Below are 20,432 nucleotides of genomic sequence, written 5' to 3'. Positions count from 1 at the left end.
CCTCAGAATACTTCAAGAAAATTTCCTTTTATTTTTGGTGTAACTGGTTCCTCAGTTTTTAAAAATAAGTTGAATGTAAAACAACAAGAAGATATCCAAATCTGAGACTTTCAAAAGGATAAAATCTCTATTTCTTCATTGTGGCACAGACCTTGAGAACATCAATTTTAAAAACTCAATCATAATTTTTTTTATTAAGTTCACTGATGTTAAAAATATGAATGTAATTTGGATTGTTAGATTAAGTCAATTACTGAGTCTCATTGTTCATGAAGAATTAAAGACTTAAACTCAATGATATAAGTATAAAGAAGTTCTCTGGGGGACTTTCAAAATGGCAGAGGACTAAGACTATACCATAAAGTAAGACTATACCATGAAGACTATACCATAAAGGAAGGTGGGGAGATCACTGTCCCCCACAAATACATCATAAAACCATCTGTATGTGGAACAACTCATTCAGAACACCTTCTGGATGCTGGCAGAAGACGCCAGCCTTCCAAAAAGGCAAGCTAATCTCCACAGAATGAAGTAGGGCAAAAGATACAGGAAAAATGAAAGACAAAGGACTTGGGATGGGGACCTGAACTTCAGCCAGGGAGCCGTGAAGGAGGGAAAGTCTGCACACTCAGAAACCCCCTCATGGGTGGGGACAGAAGCATCTTCAGAACCTCAAAGGGGAACACAGCAACATTAGGAAGCCAAAATGAAAAAGATTCACCACAGAGATAACTGCTGACCAGCACTTCCCAGTTGAGATGCTGTTTGCATGCCCACTACAGTGATTTGGGGCTGAGTGCTGAGGCTCAGGTTTCAGGCACTGGACCCCAGGGAGAAAACTGGGGTTGACAGCAATGATGCTAATCTGAGGGAACTAGTACAACACAGCTGAGCAAGTCCAGGGTAAAGCATGGGCCTTCAGGAGAATCAAGGGATCACTGCTGCAGGGAAACTTCCACACATGCAGACTACAGGACTCTGCCTTTGTGAGAGCCACAGACGGGAGAAGCCACAGATGTGGACTGCCACCCCAGAGGCAGGTACACTGGCCACCACTGCCAAAGCTGGCAAAAGTGCCAGGTGTGGCACTAGCCACGACTGCAGTTTACGATCCGAGAGCGGGGAATGCAGGCTGACTGGCCACCTCTAAAGCCAAGGCAAGGGCCAGAGATTGTTGACAAAATGCCACTGTGGTCCCAACCCCAGAGGCAGCAGCTTTCACCAAGCAATGAGCAGGCACAGGTAACTGCCCACACCTTTCAGGGAACCTTTGCAGCTTGGCTCTGCTGAGGGACGAACCACGGCCAATGCCCCTGAGGGAACACATATGGTCTGACTATAGCAACTTCCTGCAGGCCTCCACCTCAGTGAGCACTCCGACGTGTGTCTGCTGTATCACTCCCTCTCCCAAGTCAAACTGAGCAAGTGAGCCCTGATCAGCTGCTACTCTCGTTGACTCTTCTCTGGGTAGGGAACAGACATTGGAGGGTGGCCTACAAGCAGAAGCAGGGCCAAAACCAAAGCTGAGCACCAGGGGTTGTAGGATGGAAGAAGAGGAAGGGAATGTGCTCCTCTAGCCACAGGTGCAGCAGATTAAATCCCCACAAAGAGCCTAAGGCTGTGGACTTTGGGGGCAATTGTGGACTTTGGGAACAAGAACAAGTTGGAGTAGGACCAGATCTGAGTCTGAGCTGACCGTACAGCACCCACAACAGGTCCAGAGACCTTCCCAGAAAAGTTGGAGGACTTCCTGAGTAAACAGAATGCCTAGTGCGCACTGTACACAAGGACAACGGAGGATTCAGGAGGACATTCTTCTCTCTATATATGTATGTATGTATGTATTTTTTCTTTTTCATACTGTTGTAATGGTGTTCTTTATTATTCTTTTAATTTTTATTTTTTAACTTTTCCTTTTTAAAAACCTTTTACTTTTGAATATATTTTTTTCCTATTTTTACAGTACTCTAGATATATTCCATTTTTTCCCACGTTTTTGATCTTATATTTTTGCTATTCTAGTTTTTAGTATTTGTTTTCACTGAGCATTTGTTTTGGAGAAGGCAATGGCAACCCACTCCAGTACTCTTGCCTGGAAAATCCCATGGGTGGAGGAGCCTGGTGGGCTGCTGTCCATGGGGTCACGAAGAGTCTGACATGACTGAGCGACTTCACTTTCACTTTTCACTTCCATGCATTGGAGAAGGAAATGGCAACCCACTCCAGTGTTCTTGCCTGGAGAATTCCAGGGACGGGGGAGCCTGGTGGGCTGCCATCTATGGGGTAGCACTGAGTCGGACACGACTGTAGCAACTTAGCAGCAGAAGCAGCAGCAGCATTTATTTCTTGGCTTGAACGTACTCTTCCTTTTTTGGTTCCTATTGTTATTCTCTTTTCTTCGCTCTTTTTTTTTTTTTTCTATTTTCTTTGTGAATATGAAAGCTCCTTTGTTTATTCTTGTGTGTTGATTGTTGTTCGTGTTGCTTCACCATTTGTCTTGGGTTTTGTCTGTCCATTTTTTTTTCTTTCTATATCTGACGTCTTCTTTTTCCTTTTGCTTTTCATTTCTTTTTTTTTTTTCACTCTTTCCCCTCTTTTCTTTTCTGTTGTTTTCCTCTTTTCTCACTCCTTTTTTGTGCCCTTTATGACTTTTTCTTTCCCTTTTGTGCTGTGTGGCTTGTGGAGTCCTGGGGCTACAGTAAGGAGTCAGACCTGAATCTCCAAGGTAGGAAACCTGAGTACAGGATGCTGCACCATGAGAGAACTCCCAATCCCATGGAACATTAAACAGCAAGAGCTCTCCCAAAGGCCGCCATCTCAACACTAAGACCATGCAACACACAAAAGGCCAGCAAGCTCCAATGCCAGATGTCTGATGCCAAACCATCAGCGAAACAAGAACACAACACTGCTCAGTAGCAGAGAGGTCTCCCAAAGCCATATCTTGTTTACAGACACCCCAACACAAACCACTGGATGCAGTACTGCCTTTCAGAGAGACAAGATCCAACTCCAACCACGAGAACATAGGCACCAATCCCCACCAACAACTAACACTTCACAAGGCACTGGTCCAAACCCACCAGCTGGGGACCGAGTCCACAACATGAACTATGACCTTGCAGCTACAGAAAGGAAACCTCAAGCACAGTCAATTAAACAAAAGGAAAAGACAGGGAAATATACAGTAGATGAAGGAACACAGTAAACCCCACAAAACCAAACAAATGAAGAAGAAATAGGCAGTCTACCTGAAAAAAAATTCAGAGTAATTAAAGTAAAGATGATCCAAAAATGTGGAAAATGGAAGCACAGATAAACAGAATGGAGGCATAGACTTAAAAGATACAGGAAATGTTTAATAAGTACCTAGTAGAAACAAAGAACACATAATCAGCAATGAAAAGCACAATAACTGAGATGAAAAATACACTAGAGGAAACCAAGAGCAGAAATAACTGAGGCAGAAGAATCAATAAGTGAGCAGGAAGATAAAATGGTGGAAATAACTGAAACAGAGTAGAATAAAGAAAAAAGAATGAAAAGAAATGAAGACAGTCTCAGAGACAACTATAACAAAATTAAGCACATCAACATTTGAATTATTGAGGTCCCAGAAGAAGAAGACAAATAGAAAGGGTATGAGAAAACATTTGAGGAGATTATAGTCAAAAACTTCCCTAATATGGGAAAGGAAATACCATACAAGCCCAGGAAGCCCATAGAGTCCTACACAGGATAAAACCAAAAAGAAACAGACCAAGACACATAGTAATCAAACTAACAAAAATTAGACACAAAGTAAACCTATTAAAAGAGCAAGGCAAGAGCAAGGGCAAAACAACAATAATGTACAAGGGGATTCCCATAAAGCTAATAACTGCTCTTTCAGCAGAAAGTCTGCAGTCCAAGAAGGGAGTAGCAGGATATACTTAAAACGATGAAAAGAAAAAACCTAAAACCAAGACTACTCTTTAGAGGAAGGATCTCATTCAGATTTGACAGAGAAATCAAAAGCCTTACAGAGAAGCAAAAGTTAAGAGAATTCAGCACCACCAAACTAGCTTTACGACAAATACTAAAGGAACGTCTCTAAAGAGGAAACACAAGAGTAAGAGAAGACCTACAAAAACAAACCCAAACAATAAAATACGTGGTAACAGGACCATACATATCACTGCTGCTGATAAGTCGCTTCAGTAGTGTCCGACCCTGTGCGACCCCATAGACGGCAGCCCACCAGGCTCCCCCGTCCCTGGGATTCTCTCGGCAAGCACACTGGAGTGGGTTGCCATTTCCTTCTCCATGCATATCACTAATTACCTTGTTTCTGTATCCATTCATCCAGTCTGTGTCTTTTGCTTGGAGCATTTAATCCATTTACATAAAATTACATTTAAGTGATTGCATCACTAATTAAGTTAAATGTAAATGGATTAAATGCTCCAAGCAAAAGACACAGACTGGAACGGATACAGAAACAAGACCCCTATGTATGCCATCTGCAAGAAACCCACTTCAGACATAGGGACACATAGAGATTTAAAGTATGGAGCTTAACTTAAAAAATATATTCCATGCAAGTGAAAATCAAAAGGAAGTTAAGAGTAGCCTAACCAGATAAAATAGACTTTAAAATAAAAGACCATTACTGGAGACAAGGAAGGACACTACATAAAGATCAAGGGACTAATCCAGGAAGAAGATATAACAATCAAAAATATATATGCACCAAACATAGGAGAACTTCAATATTTAAGGAAATGCTAACAACTATAAAAGGAGAAATCAACAGTAACATAATAACAGAAGGGGACTTTAAAACCTCACTCACAACAATGGACAGGTCATCCATAAACAAAAATTACTAAGGAAACACAAGTTTTAAATGATACATTTGGCCAGATGAACTTGATTGATTTCTATAGGACATTTCATCCAAAAACAGTAGATTTCACTTTTCTCTCCCAGTTCAGTTCAGTTGCTCAGTCGTGTCCGATTCTTTGCGACCCCATGAATCACAGCATGCCAGGCCTCCCTGTCCATCACCAACTCCTGGAGTTCACTCAGATTCACGTCCATCAAGTCAGTGATGCATGCCATCCAGCCATCTCATCCTCTGTTGTCCCCTTCTCCTCCTGCCCCCAATCCCTCGCAGCATCAGAGTCTTTTCCAATGAGTCAACTCTTCACATGAGGTGGCCAAAGTACTGGAGTTTTAGCTTTAGCATCATTCCTTCCAAAGAAATCCCAGGGTTGATCTCCTTCAGAATGGACTGGTTGGATCTCCTTGCAGTCCAAGGGACTCTCAAGAGTCTTCTCCAACACCACACTTCAAAAGTATCCATTCTTCGGTGTTCAGCCTTCTTCACAGTCCAACTCTCATATCCATACATGACCACAGGAAAAACCATAGCCTTGACTAGACGGACCTTAGTCGGCAAACTAATGTCTCTGCTTTTGAATATACTATCTAGGTTGGAAAATCCAGGAAAGATAACATCTTGGGGTCACAAATTAGCCACTCCAGTATTCTTGCCTGGAGAATTCCATGGATGGGCAGAGCCTGATGGGCTACAGTTCATGGGGTCACAAACAGTCGGACATGACTGAGCGACTTAACTAACGAAGTTTGAAAAAAGTAAAACTAAAAATATATCAAGCATTTTTTTTTAACCACAATGCTGTAAATTAGATATGCACTAAAGGAAAAAACTGTAAAAAAAAAAAATCACAAACACAGGGAGGCTAAACAATATGCTTCTAAATAACCACGAGTTCACTGAAGATCTCAAAGAGGGAAAAGCAAAAAAGGAAAACACAACAACTCAAAATCTATTGGAATCAGTAAAACCAGTGCTATGGGGGAAATTTATAGCAATATAAACCTAGCTCAAGAAACAAGAAAAACATCAAATAAACCATCTAATTTTACATTTAAGCAACTAGAAAAATAACAACAAAAAATAAATAAATAAAACCAAAGTTGTTAGAAGGAAACAAATTATAAAGATCAGATCAGAAATAAATGAAAAAGAAATGAAGAAGGCAATAGGAAAAATCAGTGAAACTAAAAGCTAGTTTTTTGAGAAGATAAGCAAAACTGACAGACTCTTGATAAGTCTGTTAGCCAGACTCATCAAGAAAAAAAAAAAGGAGAAAACCCAAATCAATAAAACAGAAAAAGGAAAAGTTATAACAGACAATAAAGAAATACAAAGGATTATAAAACACCACTATGAGCAACTATATGCCAATAAAGTGGACAAGCTGGAAGAAATGGATGAATTCTATGAAAAGTACAACCTTTCAAGAGTGAGCCAGGAAGAAATAGAAAAAAATGAACACACCAATCACAAACACTGAAATCAAAACTCTAAGAAAAAAATCTTCCAACAAAAGCCCGGTAGCTTCAAAGGCAAGCTTTATCAGAAGTTTGGAGAAGAGCTAACCCATATGCTGCTCAAACTCTTCCAGAAAACTGCAGAGGAAGGAAGACTCCCAAACTCCTTTTATGAGGCCACCATCACCGTGATACCAAAACGTGATAAACATACACAAAAAAAGAAAATTACAGGCCAGTATCACTGATGACATGTGCTGCATGCATGCTTTCAGGTCCGACTCTTTGCCATCCCATGAACTGTAGCCCACCAGGCTCCTCGGTCCATGGAATTTTCCAGGCTAGAATACTAGAGTGGTTTCCCATTTCCTACACCAGGGGTTCTGCCTGTCCTGGAGATTGAACCTGTGATTCTGAGTCTCCTGTAATGGCAAGTAGATTATTTTACCACTGTGTCACTTGGGAAGTCAATAACTAATAAACACTGATACAAAAATTCTCAGGAAAATACTAGCAAACAGAATCCAACAACATATTAAAAGCATCAGATATTGCCTTATCAAGTGGGGTTTATTTATCTCAAGAATGCAAGGATTCCTCAATACACACAAATCAATGTGATACACCATATTAACAAACTGAAAGACAAAACCATATGACAATCTCAATAAAGGCAGAGAAAGTTTTTGCAAAATTCAGTACCCATGCATGTTAAAATAAATTCTTCCCAAAAATGGGCACAGAAGGAATCTACCATAAAAATAAAGGCCATTTACAGCAAACCAACAGCAAACATGATTCTCAATGGTGAGAAACTAAAAGCATTCACTCTAAGATCAGAAACAAGACAAGGGTGACCACTTGTGAGATAGGGTGCCCTGTTATTCAACATAGTTTTGGATGTCCTAGCTATGGCAATCAGAGAAGAAAAAGAAAGAAAAGGAATCCAGACTGGAAAGGAAGAAATAAAACTCTATTTGTAGATAACATGATACTGTACATAAGAAACCCTAAAGATACTATCAGAAAATTACTAGAGATAATCAGTGAATATGGTACAGCTGCAGGATACAAAATCGATACACAGAAAACACATGCATTCCTATATACTAACAATGAAAAATCAGAAAGAGAAATTAAAGAATCAATCACATTTACCATTGCAACAAAAAGAATAAAATACCTAGGAATAAATCTACCTAAGGAGACAAAAGAACTGTATTCAGAAAACTGTAAGACACTGATGAAAGATCAAGGATGATATAAATAGAGGAATATTCCATGATCCTGGCTCAGAAGAATCGATATTGTGAAAATGACTGAACTACCAAATGCAATCAACAGATTCAAGGCAATCCCAATCAAATTACCAATGGCATTTGTCACACAACTAGAAGAAAAATATCTCACAGTTTGTATGGAAACACAAAAGACCCCAAATAGCCAAAGCAATCTTGAGGAAGAAGAATGGATTTGAAGGAATTAACTTACCTGATTTCAGACTATACTACAAACCTACAGTCATCAAGACAGTACAGTAGTGGCACAAAAAGAAAAGTGTAGACCAACTGAACAAGATAGAAAGCCCAGAGACAAACCCATGTACCTAGGACACCTTATCTTTAACAAAAGAGTTAAGAATATACAGTGGGGAAAAAAGCTTCTTCAATAAGTGGTGCTGGGAGAACTGGACAACAACATGTAGAAGAATGAAATTAGAACACTTCCTAACACCATATACAAAGATAAACTTGAAAAGGATTAAACCTAAATGTCAACTATAAAACTAGTTTTATAGAAATTATAGAAACTATAAAACTCTTGGAAGAAAACATAGGCAGAACACTGCATAACATAAATCATAATAAGATCATCTATGAACCAACTCCTAGAACAATGGAAATAAAAAAAATAAATAAGTGGGACCAAATTAAACTTAAAAGCTTTTGCACAGCAAAGGAAACTGTAAAGGTGAAAAGACAACCCTCAGAATGGAAGAAAATAATAGCAAATTAAACAACTGACAAAGGATTAATCTCCAAAATATACAAACAGTTCATACAACTCAATGCCAGAGAAACAATCTAATCAAAAAGTGGGCAAAAGACCTAAACAGACATATCTCCAAAAATACATGGATGGCTAATAAACACATGAAGAGATACTCAACATCACTCATTATTAGAGAAATATAAATCAAAACTACAATGAGCTATCACCTCACACAAGTCAGACTGCCATCATCAAAAAGTCCACAAACAAGTGCTGGAGAAGGTATGGAGAAAAGGAAACGCTCGTGCACTGCTACTGGGAATATGAATTGACAGAGCCATGATGGAAGACAGTATGGAGATTCCTTAGAAAATCAGGAATAAAACTACCATATAAAATAGCAATATCACTTTTTGGCATATACCCTGAGGAATCAAAAACTGAAAAAGACACATGTAGCCCAATGTTCACTGTAGTGCCATTTACTATAGCTAGGACACGGAAGCAACCTAGATGTCCACTGACAGATGAATGGATCAAGAAGCTGTGGTACCTATATTCAACGGAATACCACTCAGCCATAAAAAGGAACACATCTGAGTCAGTTCTAATGATGTAGATGAACCTAGAGCCTATTACACAGACTGAAGTCAGTCAGAAAAACAAATATCATATATTAATGCGTATTTATGAAATCTAGAAAGATGGTAATAAAGAACCTACTTGCAGGGCAGCAATGGAGAAAACACAGAGAACAGATTTATGGACAAGGGCAGGAGAGAAGAAGGAGTCAGCAAGATGAATGGAGATAGCAGCATGGAGGCACATACACTAACACATGTAAAACAGACAGCCAAAGGGAATTTGCTGTATGACTCAGGGAATTCACACTGGGGCTCTGTGGTAACCTAGAGGGGTGGGAAAGGTTGGGAGGTAGGAGGAAGGTTGAAGAGGGAGGAGACATATGTACACCTATGGTTAATTCATACTGATGTATGAGAGAAATTAAATTAATATTATAAAGCAATCAATCAATTTAAAATAAATACAATTATAAAAAATTCTCCAGAACGTGGATAGGAGAGGAACATACCTCAACACAATAAAGGTCATGTACAAGTGACTGCAGCCATGAAATTAAAAGACGCTTACTCCTTGGAAGAAAAGTTATGACCAACCTAGATAGCATATTCAAAAGCAGACACATTAGTTTGCCAACAAAGGTCCATCTCGTCAAGGCTGTGGTTTTTTCTGTGGTCATGTATGGATGCGAGAGTCGGACTGTGAAGAAGGCTGAGCACCAAAGAATTGATGCTTTTGAACTGTGGTGTTGGAGAAGACTCTTGAGAGCCCCTTGGACTGCAAGGAGATCCAACCAGTCCATTCTGAAGGAGATCCACCCTGGGATTTCTTTGGAAGGAATGATGCTAAAGCTGAAACTCCAGTACTTTGGCCACCTCATGTGAAGAGTTGACTTATTGGAAAAGACTCTGATGCTGGGAGGGATTGGGGGCAGGAGGAGAAGGGGACGACCAAGGATGAGATGGCTGGATGGCATCACGGACTCGATGGACGTGAGTCTGAGTGAACTCCGGGAGATGGTGATGGACAGGGAGGCCTGGCGTGCTGCGATTCAGTGGGTCGCAAAGAGTCGGACAAGACTGAGCAACTGAACTGAACTGAAAGTGGTAGAGCCACTGTGGAGAACAATATGGAAATTTGTTTAAAAACTAACAATACAAATACCATTATGAGCCAGCAATCTCAATTCTGAGCATATACCCTTAAAAAAACACAATTCAAAAAGACACATGCACCCTAATGTTCACTACAGCACTTGTTTACAATGGCCAAGACACGGAAATCAATCTAGATGTCCATCAACAAATGAATGGATAAACTGTAGTACATATATACTATGGAACGAGTGAGTGAGTGCAAGTTGCTCAGTTGAGTCCAACTCCTTGTGACCCCATGGACTATACAGTCCATGGAATTCTCCAGGCCAGAACACTGGAGTGAGTAGTCGTTCCCTTCTCCAGGGGTTTTCCCAACCCAGGGATCGAACCTAGGTCTTCCACATTGCAGGCGGAATCGTTACCAGCTGAGCCACCAGGGAAGCCCAAACTCAGCCATAAAAAGGAAGGAATTTGAGTTAGAAGTAGTGAGGTGGATGAAGGCCTGTTACACAGAGTAATATAAGTCACAGGAAAACAAAAATTGCATATTAAAACATACATATAAAAAAAACCCATACATATGGAATCTAGAAAATAGTACTGATGAACCTATTTACGGAGAATAAATGCCAACCACGAGATTGAGAATGGTCTGTGGACACAGCAGGGGAAGGAAAATGTAGGACAAATTGAGAAAGTAGCATTGAAATATATACACTATCATGAATGAAACAGGTAAAATCCAAGGATAAATCCAAGAACCTGAAACTTTCTATTCTTAAATTTGGTTTGAGTAAGTCTCTAATAATACAAGGCTCCCCTGGTAGCTCAGGGGGTAAAAGAAAGTGAAAGTTGCTCAGTCATGTCTGACTCTGCAACCTCATGGACTATACAGTCCATGGAATTCTCTAGGCCAACATACTGGAGTGGGTTGCCATGCCCTCCTCCAGGGGATCTTCCCAACCCAGGTCTCCCATATTGCAGTCAGATTCTTTAACCAACTGAGCCACCAGGGAAGCCTGAATCCACCTGTATGTGGGAGACCCATGTTCAGTCCCTGGGTTGGGAAGACCCCTGGAGAAGGGAACAGTTACCTGTTGAGTATTCTGGCCTGGAGAATCCCATGGACAGAGGAGAATGGTGGGCTACAGTCCATGGGATCACAGAGTCAGACACGACTGAGTGACTTTTACTTTCACTCCTAATATTAGTGTATTTTGCAAATGGCAAACCACCTGGGATTGAGAGGTGAAGGAATAGGTTCCCAGATGATGCATCACTGACTAGTGACCCCTACTGATGCTCTTTAAGGCTCTGGCTTCCTTAACTGCAAAATGGACACACTAAATTACACTGTACTGCAGTGATGCTTAAATGACATGAATATTAATGTTGTCAAGTGGTATATAATTATTAGTGGTCAAAATCAATAATAATGTATACTTAGCAATAAACATTATTAAATGTTAGACAATTCTTAAATCTGGATAAAAGATTTGTAGGCATTTCTTTTTCTCCAAAATATTCTATAAATTCAATATCATATTTCACTAATTTTAAGACACAACTTTTCATACTTAACACATCTGAAATTGATAGAAATGTATCTAATAACCACTTTAGTTAAACAGCAGTCATAACATATTTGTTATTACATGTGTTATGTGCATCAAAATGTGAAAGATGTGTATCAGTCTTGGAAGAAAACCATGAAGATAAAAATGGACACTGATTTTGTTTAAAAAATGAGACATCACTAATGTTCCTGATAACAGAGAACAATATTATATAGAAAAACCTGGACACTGCAACTTTAAGTTGAAGGTGAACAGAAGAGTTAAGACTCTGAATGTGATTATCTCAGCAAATTAATTTTGCTTACTTTTTAAAATGTGTGTACAAGGTTGATATACGATTATTTTTAAAAGAGCTTGCCATAAGAATGAAAACTTCCAAGTCATGAAAAGCTGTGTCATAGTTAAATGGCATTTTTCTCTTCACCTTCCTGCTGACCAACACTGAATCAATTTTCAAAATTTCACTTTTTTTCTTTTAATGTCTTCCATTAAAATTTGATTTTAAAAAATTTAGTCACTAAAAGTACAGGCACCAAGCCTAATAGCCAAGCCTTTGATATTAAGTAACAACAAAGGAACATATGCAAATTGATAGAAGGGGAATATTAAACTAAAGCTGTGCTATGACTGATGCAGGCTCTGATTTCTTTAAGTCTCCCACTGACAGAAGTTTGGTCACTGACATTTCTAGCTATTCTATTTCAATATTTATTACAGAGTGCTAACTATATGCCAGGCACTGAATTATACACTAGAGATAGCAAGGAGAATAAAGGTAGACATGATCGCTGCTTTCCTGAGGTTTAGTATATAGAAAAGATTGACAAATTATAAATTACAATAAACTCTGTGAAGAAACAACTGGAAAAAGAAAATAAAAATGAACAGTGAATGGTATTCAGTTGCAGATAATGCAATGGTAACAGCGAAAACTTACATAACGTTACTCTGTGCCAGACTCTGTAACTACATCCTTACATACTCTTTAATCTCCAAAACAACTATAAAATAGATACTACTATTATCTCTATTTTATAGACCCAGAGAATATGAGGCTTAACATACCTGAAAATGGATATATACCTTATAATCACTTCTGTCGGGCAGAAGTCATGACATAGTTGTCATTACCTATGTATGTAAATTAAAATATGAAAAATGGTTTCAAAGTGTCTTGAAACAAAATCTTGAAAATAATAATGGATAGCAAGTAAGCAGGGAGATGGGCTATAAACCCAGAAAGTTTGGCTCCAGAGAACATGCTTTCAATCCACTATAATTTCAGGGAGAGCCTTCCTGAGCTGGTGTCATAAGTTAACATCTGAAAAATAAGAAGGGGTGGTGAGAGAAGTTATGTATTAAGCCCTAAAGTGGGAAAGGGTCCTTCAGTTTTAGAATATGACATAAGGCCAGCATTGTTGGAGTGTAGTTAATGACAGCAAGAATGTTGGAGAGACAGGCCTACAGAAGGCTGATGCTACCTCGTGCAGGATCTTGTAAGATGCAAGGAACTGGAATTTTATTCTAAGTGCAGCTGGATTTCAGTTATGTCGCTCAGTTGTGTCTGACTCATTGCAACCCCATGGACTGCAGCACGCCAGGCCTCCCTGTCCATCATCAACTCCCAGAGCTTACTCAAATCCAAGTCCATTGAGTCAGTGATGCCATCCAACCATCTCATCCTGTTGTCCCCTTCTACTCCTGCCTTCAATCCCTCCCAGCATCAGAGTCTTTTCAAATGAGTCAGCTCTTCCCATCAGAAGGCCAAAGTACGGGAGTTTCAGGTTCAACATCAGTCCTTTCAATGAACACTCAGGACTGATCTCCTTTAGGATGGACTGGTTGGATCTCCTTGCAGCCCAAGGGATTCTCAAGAGTCTTCTACAACACCACAGTTCAAAAGCATTAATTCTTCGGCACTCAGCTTTCTTTATAGTCCAACTCTCACATCCATACATCACTACTGGAAAAACCATAGCCTTGACTAAACGGACCTTTGTTGGCAAAGTAATGTCTCTGCTTTTTACTATGCTGTCTAGGTTGGTCAGAGCTTTTCTTCCAAGGAGCAAGTGTCTTTTAATTTCATGGCTGCAGTCACCTTCTGCAGTGATTTTGGAGCCCCAAAAAATAGTCTGCCCCTGTTTCCCCATCTATTTGCCATGAACTGATGGGACCTGAGGCCATGATCTTAGTTTTCTGAATGTTGAGCTTTAACCCAACTTTTTCACTCTCCTCTTTCACTTTCATCAAGAGGCTCTTTAGCTCTTCTTTGCTTTCTGCCATAAGGGTGGTGTCATTTGTAAACCTGAGGTTATTGAGATTTCTCCTGGCAATCTTGATTCCAGCTTGTGTTTCTTCCAGTCCAGCGTTTCTCATGATGTACTCTGCATATAAGTTAAATAAGCAGGGTGACAATATACAACCTTGACATACTCCTTTCCCTATTTGGAATCAGTCTGTTGTTCCATGTCCAGTTCTAACTGTTGCTTCCTCACCTGCATACAGATTTCTCAAGAGGCAGGTCAGGTGGTCTGGTATTCCCATGTCTTGAAGAATGTTTCACAATTTGTTGTGATCCACAGTCAAAGGCTTTGGCATAGTCAAGAAAGCAGAAATAGATGCTTTTCTGGAACTCTCTTGCTTTTTCCATGATCCAGTGGATGTTGGCAATTTGATCTCTGGTTCGTCTGTCTTTTCTAAATCCAGCTTCAACACCTGGAAGTTCACGGTTCACGTATTGCTGAAGCCTGGCTTGTAGAATTTTGAGCACTACTTTACTAGCATGTGAGATGAGTGCAATTGTGTGGTAGTTTGAGCATTCTTTGGCATTGCCTTTCTTTGGGATTGGAATGAAAACTGACCTTTTCCAGTCCTGTGGCCACTGCTGAGTTTTCCAAATTTGCTGGCATATTGAGTGCAACACTTTCAAGGCATCATCTTTCAGGATTTGAAATAGCTCACCTGGAATTCCATCATCTCCACTAGCTTTGTTCATAGTGATGCTTTCTAAGGCCCACTTGACTTCACATTCCAGGATGTCTGGCTCTGGGTGAGTGATCACACCATTGTGATTATCTGGGTTGTGAAGATCATTTTTGTACAGTTCTTCTGTGTATTCTTGCCACCTCTTCTAATATCTTCTGCTTCTGTTAGTTCCATGCCATTACTGTTCTTTATTGAGCCTGTCTTTGCATGAAATGTTCCCTTGGTATCTCATTTTCTTGAAGAGATCTCTAGTGTTTCCTATTCTATTGTTTTCCTCTATTTCTTTGCATTGATCACTGAGGAAGGCTTTCTTATCTCACCTTGCTATTCCTTCGAACTCTGCATTCAAATGGGTATATCTTTTCCTTTCTCCTCTGCTTTTTGCTTTCCCTCTTTAACACAGCTATTTGTAAGGCCTCCCCAGACAGCCATTTTGCTTTTTTGCATTTACTTTTCTTGGGGAAAAGTAAATCTTGATCCCTGTCTCCTGTACAATATCACGAACCTCCATCCATAGTTCATCAGGTACTCTATCATATCTAGTCCCTTAAATATACTTATCACTTCCACTGTATAATCATAAGGGATTTAATTTAGGTCATACCTGAATGGTCTAGCGGTTTCCCCTACCTTCTTCAATTTAAGTCTGAATTTGACAATAAGGAGTTCTTGATCTGAGTCACAGTCAGCTCCCGGTCTTGTTTTTGCTGACTGTATAGAGCTTCTCCATCTTTGGTTGCAAAGAATATAATTGATCTGATTTTGGTGTTGACCATCTGGTGATGTCCATATGTAGAGTCTCTTCTTGTGCTGTTGGAAGAGGGTGTTTGCTATGACCAGTGCGTTCTCTTGACAAAACTCTATTAGCCTTTGCCCTGCTCCAAGGCCAAATTTGCCTGTTACTTCAGGTGTTTCTTGACTTCCTACTGGATTTATGGAAGACTGAACTAGACAGGGACATAATCCGATTTTTTTTTTTAAATAATCCATCTGGCTGATGTGTAAATAATAAAAAAAAATTTTTTTAAGAATGAATTGAAAGAAGATAAATAGTCTAAATTATTCATTTATTCAACAAATATTTAATACTTATGAAGTAACTATTATTGTAGTAAGCACTGTTCCAGAGATTGGACACAGAGTCAAAAATATTAGAGACAAGGTCCTCCACTGTGGAGTACACTTTTGAGTGGTGAACACACATACTAACTCATACATCCACAATTTCTCCCACTCTACTGAACATTTCCTATCAGTATACAAGTTTTACTATCTCCCATGTTTAAACAAACATCAAACAAAAATCTTACCATTTGACATTGCACTCTCTGCTAGCTATCTTTCTATTCTTTTATTCCCAGAAAAAAGTTTTTTAAAGAACTGTCTGCAGTAACTTTGCAACCAGTTATTATCTCAACCCACAACAATCAGGTTCTTCTCTTTCACTCTATTAACATTGTTCATGTCACTGAACCAAAAATTTGGCACAAACACACACACAGAGATCAATGCAAAAGGTCAGTAAGCCCAGAAATAAGCCCACACACTTATAGTCAATCAATTACAACACAGCAGAGAAGATAGTCTCTTCAATAAGAGCTGCTGAGAATAGTGGACAGCTACAGGTAAAAGAATAAAATTAGGATAATCTTTAACACATATACAGGAAAAAAAAAACTCAAAATGGATTAAATATCTAAATGCAAAACCCAATATTATAAAACTCCTAGAGGAAAACAAACTCTTTGACATAAATCCCAGCAACATTTTTTGTATCTCTCCCCTAGAATATTGGAAAGAAAAGCAAAAATAAACAAATAGGACCTAATTAAACTTAAAATCTCTTGCACAGAAAAAGAAATCATAAACAAATCAAAAAGACAACCTTCAGAATGGGAGAAAATATTTGCAAACAGTGCAGTCAACAAAGTCTTAATTCCCAAAATATACAAACAGCTTATACAACACAATATCAAAAATAACAACCTAATCATAAAATAGACAGAAGACCTAAACTGACATTTCTCCAAAGAAGACACACAGATGGCCAACAGGCACATAATAAGATGCTCAACGTCATTCATTATAAGGAAAATGCAAATCAAAACTACAATGAGGTACCACCTTACATGAGTCAGAATGGCCATCATCAAAAAAATCTACAAATAAATGCTACAGTGTGTGGAGAACAGGGAACTCTCCTACACTGTTGGTAGCAATATAAACTGGTACAGCCACTTCAAGAAAGAAGCAAAGTCTAATTAGAAAAGATACATGCACCCTATGTTCACAGCAGCACTATTAACAATAGCCAAGACAACGAACAAACCTTAATGTCCATCAACATATGAATGGATAAAGAAGATGTGATATATATACAAATGCAATATTACTCAGCCATTCAAAAGAATGAAATAATACCATTTGCAGCAACATGGATGGACCTAGAGATTATCACACTAAGTGAAATAAATCAGACACAGAAAGATAACTATCATATGATATCACTTATTATGTGGAATCTAAAAAATGATACAAATAAACTTAACTTTAAAAACAGAAATAAGCTCACAGACATAGAAAAATAACTGATGGTTACCAAAAGGGAAATAGGGGAAGAGATAAACTGAGACCTGGGAATTAAAGGATACACACTACATATATAAAATAAACAAGGACCTACTGTATAGCACAGGGCACTATATTCAAAGTCTCATTTACATATATACATATATATATATAATGTAATCATTTGGCTGTATACTCGAAACACTGTAAGCCACCTTACTTCAATAATACAAATAAAAATGAAAATAAACTGTTTATGTCAATGTCACCACACTTTCAACTTGCAGTCAAATGCTAACTTCTCTCCCCTCATTTTATAACCTCTCAGAAGTGTTCACACTGCTAACTAGTTCCCCCTTCTTTTCTGTGCCACAACACTTTCAGGTTTCCTCTCTCCTTAGCTTAAATAAAGAGGCCTATAGCACTGTGCTTAATAGCATGGCCTTATAAACTTAGCTCTGAAGACTGGTTCAGGAGTGCTTGTCATGGAGGACAGACACAGGAAGAGAATGTTTCCCTTTCCTGAACAAGATAGAAAACTAATCAGTATTTCAGGTTAGAAATGGCGGTGGTTTAGACTAGAGATTAGAAATAGATTTTAGCTCTATTTTAGAAATAGAACCAGTAGAACTTTGGGACAGATCGGATACAGGAATTACAGGAATAGGGGAAATCAAGATTTTGCAATAGAATAAAAAACTAATGAACTAAAAAAAAAAAATCACCAAATTTTAGAGATGGATTTCACTTGATACTTTTCTACTAAAACTGATACTTGGGAGAGGTTATGTCATTTACCCAAAGTCACAAAGATAACTGGTGACAGAACTGAAATAGAACACAAGTCTCTCATAATCCTAAGAAGCCACAGATCAGGATCTGGCAAGATGAATGCTTTCAGAAGCTTTAGTCCTTTTTTTCCCCTAATCAATGCAGTAAAAAATACTGCAATACATTTTTCGGTTTATTGCATATAATTAGGCAAGCTATTAACTGCACACTTTACACGTCTTTAAGAAAAAAGTAAAGGTAGAGTATAAATATCAGTATTGGCTTATGAAGAGTAAAGTCTATTAAAAGTTCATCAAAAACATTTGCTGAAGTAAACTATTTGTAAAGGACAAGATACACAGGAAATCCCCCTTGAGCAGTTTATATTCTAATTTGCAAGATAACACACATATAAATAATTCAGGCCAACAGAAGAGATGTCATAAAATAGTACTAGAATAATTGTCAAACGAGTTGTATAGACTATATGTGTATATGTATATGTATGTATTTTTTAGTACACTGTGGTAGTCCTTTAGATTTGAGCTAAGCCTTCAAGGACAAGTAAGAATTTTAAAGGTAGATGGGGAAGGGGATTAGAGTGTCGACTAAGGTAAGGCTCAGGGCTGGGGGTTAGGGAATGGGAAGAGTGAGCTTTTTATATATGTTCCATGGAAACATTCTCTTTGGTATGACATTTGAGACCTGAATGACAAAGAAAAACAAGGAAGGCGATGATGGAATTTGCGGAGAATATTCTGAGAGAACAAGTACAAATAACCACTACATTACCTGCCTACATTGGGCTCTATAGATTGAATACACAGAGCTTAGTTGAATAGTAAAAGAGTAGACCATAAATTTCTAAATCTGAGTTTAAGTAATCCCATAAATTCTCTTTCTCATCTCAGTTTCTGCATCAGTAAAAATTACTGCATAGAACACGCGAGATAATCAACATATAAGAGGTTTACAAACAGAAACATAAATATACCAAAATTGTAAAAGTTCAAATAAACAAGAATGTAAAAGTTTTAATACGATGCTTAGCTACATAACGTTAAAAGTAGAGAAATTAGTAACAATCATTGCTGGTATGGCTATGAGCACTTCATACTTTACATATCTTTACATTTTCTCTTTCTGTACTTTTTTGTACATGTTTCATCTTCTTTGTCAGACTGTAAGCAGATAAAGCACCTGACACGTTTTTAGTATTGGCTAAATTGATATGTGAAGCGAGTAATTAATTCTAAAGCCCTTTGAGGATTTGTGTTTGCTTGTGTTCAACATCTCATTTAGTTGTAAATGATTGGAGGGGGCTGATATCACGAAAAGTTAACAGAAATAAATATAAATGAAAATAGAATAGAATCCATTTTAAAAAAGATGGAAGTAAGCCGCAGGTAACTGTTAAGTGCTACTGCTGGCCTTTAGTTAATACTCTCTGGCAGCCAAAGAAGGGAATCGGCTGAATCACACAGCGTGGCATTTAATCTCAAAGATGGGCATTTATATTCATCTACAGATCTCAACTGTTCCCTGGCCCCAAACCCGCAAGATCTTTGATCACAAACAACTGAGCAAAGGCGCAGAGCAACTATGAAGGGCTCCTGAAACTATGTAACTTGGTTCCGCAGCTTTCAGAGCCAGGACCCGTAATAACAACGGAACCACCGACGCCTCAACAACAGAAACCTCACTTTTCTCCCCAGGGCTCCGGCCCGGGCTCGACAACCGCAGAAACAGCCCCTGGCTCCCTTGACGGCCTCGGCACGGCTCCGCGGCTCGCCCGAAGTCTCGCCTTCAGGCGGGGGCCGCGCCGCTCCAGGAGGAGTGAGGCGGGGCTCGGGGGCCGGGGCGGCCACAGGGCCGGAAGGGCCTCGGGGCGCTCAGGCCTCCGGGGTTGGGTCTTGGGGGAGGCAACCCGGGGCCCGGGAAACAACTCCCGAGGCGCCCCGCGGCGCCCTCTGTCACGGAAGCCCCCTCGCCCCGGCGCAGGACGAGCGGCATGGGTGGCCGAGGCTAAAGAGCCCTCCTCTCTGCGGACGACGGGGCCGGCCCTGCCCCGGGAACGAGGCGCCCCGCGATCACCCACCTGCACCGCGGTCTCTGAAGTCTCCAGCCCGGCCTCCCCGCTCCCGAGGCCTGGCTGCGATTGGCTCCCGCCGCTGTCGCGCTACCTCTTCTTCAAGTCTGAGCGACGGCCGGCACGAGCCGCGCCTCCGTCCCGCCCCTCGCGCCCCCGAGGCCCCGCCCCGCGCGCGGTCACGCGCTGCCGCAGAACGCAGAGGACGCAGAGCGCAGAGCAGAGTCCCGGCTCCCGCTACAGGGGAGGCGGCGGCCGCGCGGGTGATGTGAAGTGAGGGTCACCGGTGAGCCACGTCCCGCGGACGCGCGCGGCGCCCCTCCCACGCACGCGACGCCCCGCCCCCGCGCGGGAGGACGCACGCGGCGCCCCGCCCCCCGTGACCCAGGTCCTGCGGACGCACGCGGCGCCCAGTCCACGCACGCG

The 20,432-nt window shown here is 40.1% G+C and overlaps 1 protein-coding gene across 1 annotated transcript in view; it reads right to left on the bottom strand.

Annotated features, from left to right (window-relative positions):
* Positions 1-20,126, bottom strand: part of KBTBD3 (kelch repeat and BTB domain containing 3) — a 62,133-nt gene extending 42,007 nt beyond the window's left edge. Inside the window, exon 1 of the mRNA XM_052653119.1 lies at positions 20,016-20,126. The gene's annotated coding sequence lies outside the window, so the exon portion shown is untranslated. The remainder of the gene's footprint in view (positions 1-20,015) is intronic.
* Between the last annotated feature and the right edge of the window lie 306 nt (positions 20,127-20,432).

The sequence above is a fragment of the Budorcas taxicolor genome, chromosome 15 (assembly GCF_023091745.1).
Source record: "Budorcas taxicolor isolate Tak-1 chromosome 15, Takin1.1, whole genome shotgun sequence".
NCBI classification, from domain to species: domain Eukaryota; kingdom Metazoa; phylum Chordata; class Mammalia; order Artiodactyla; family Bovidae; genus Budorcas; species Budorcas taxicolor.
Note: the sequence above shows the minus strand (reverse complement) of the source record. Positions and strands in the feature narration are given on the sequence as shown.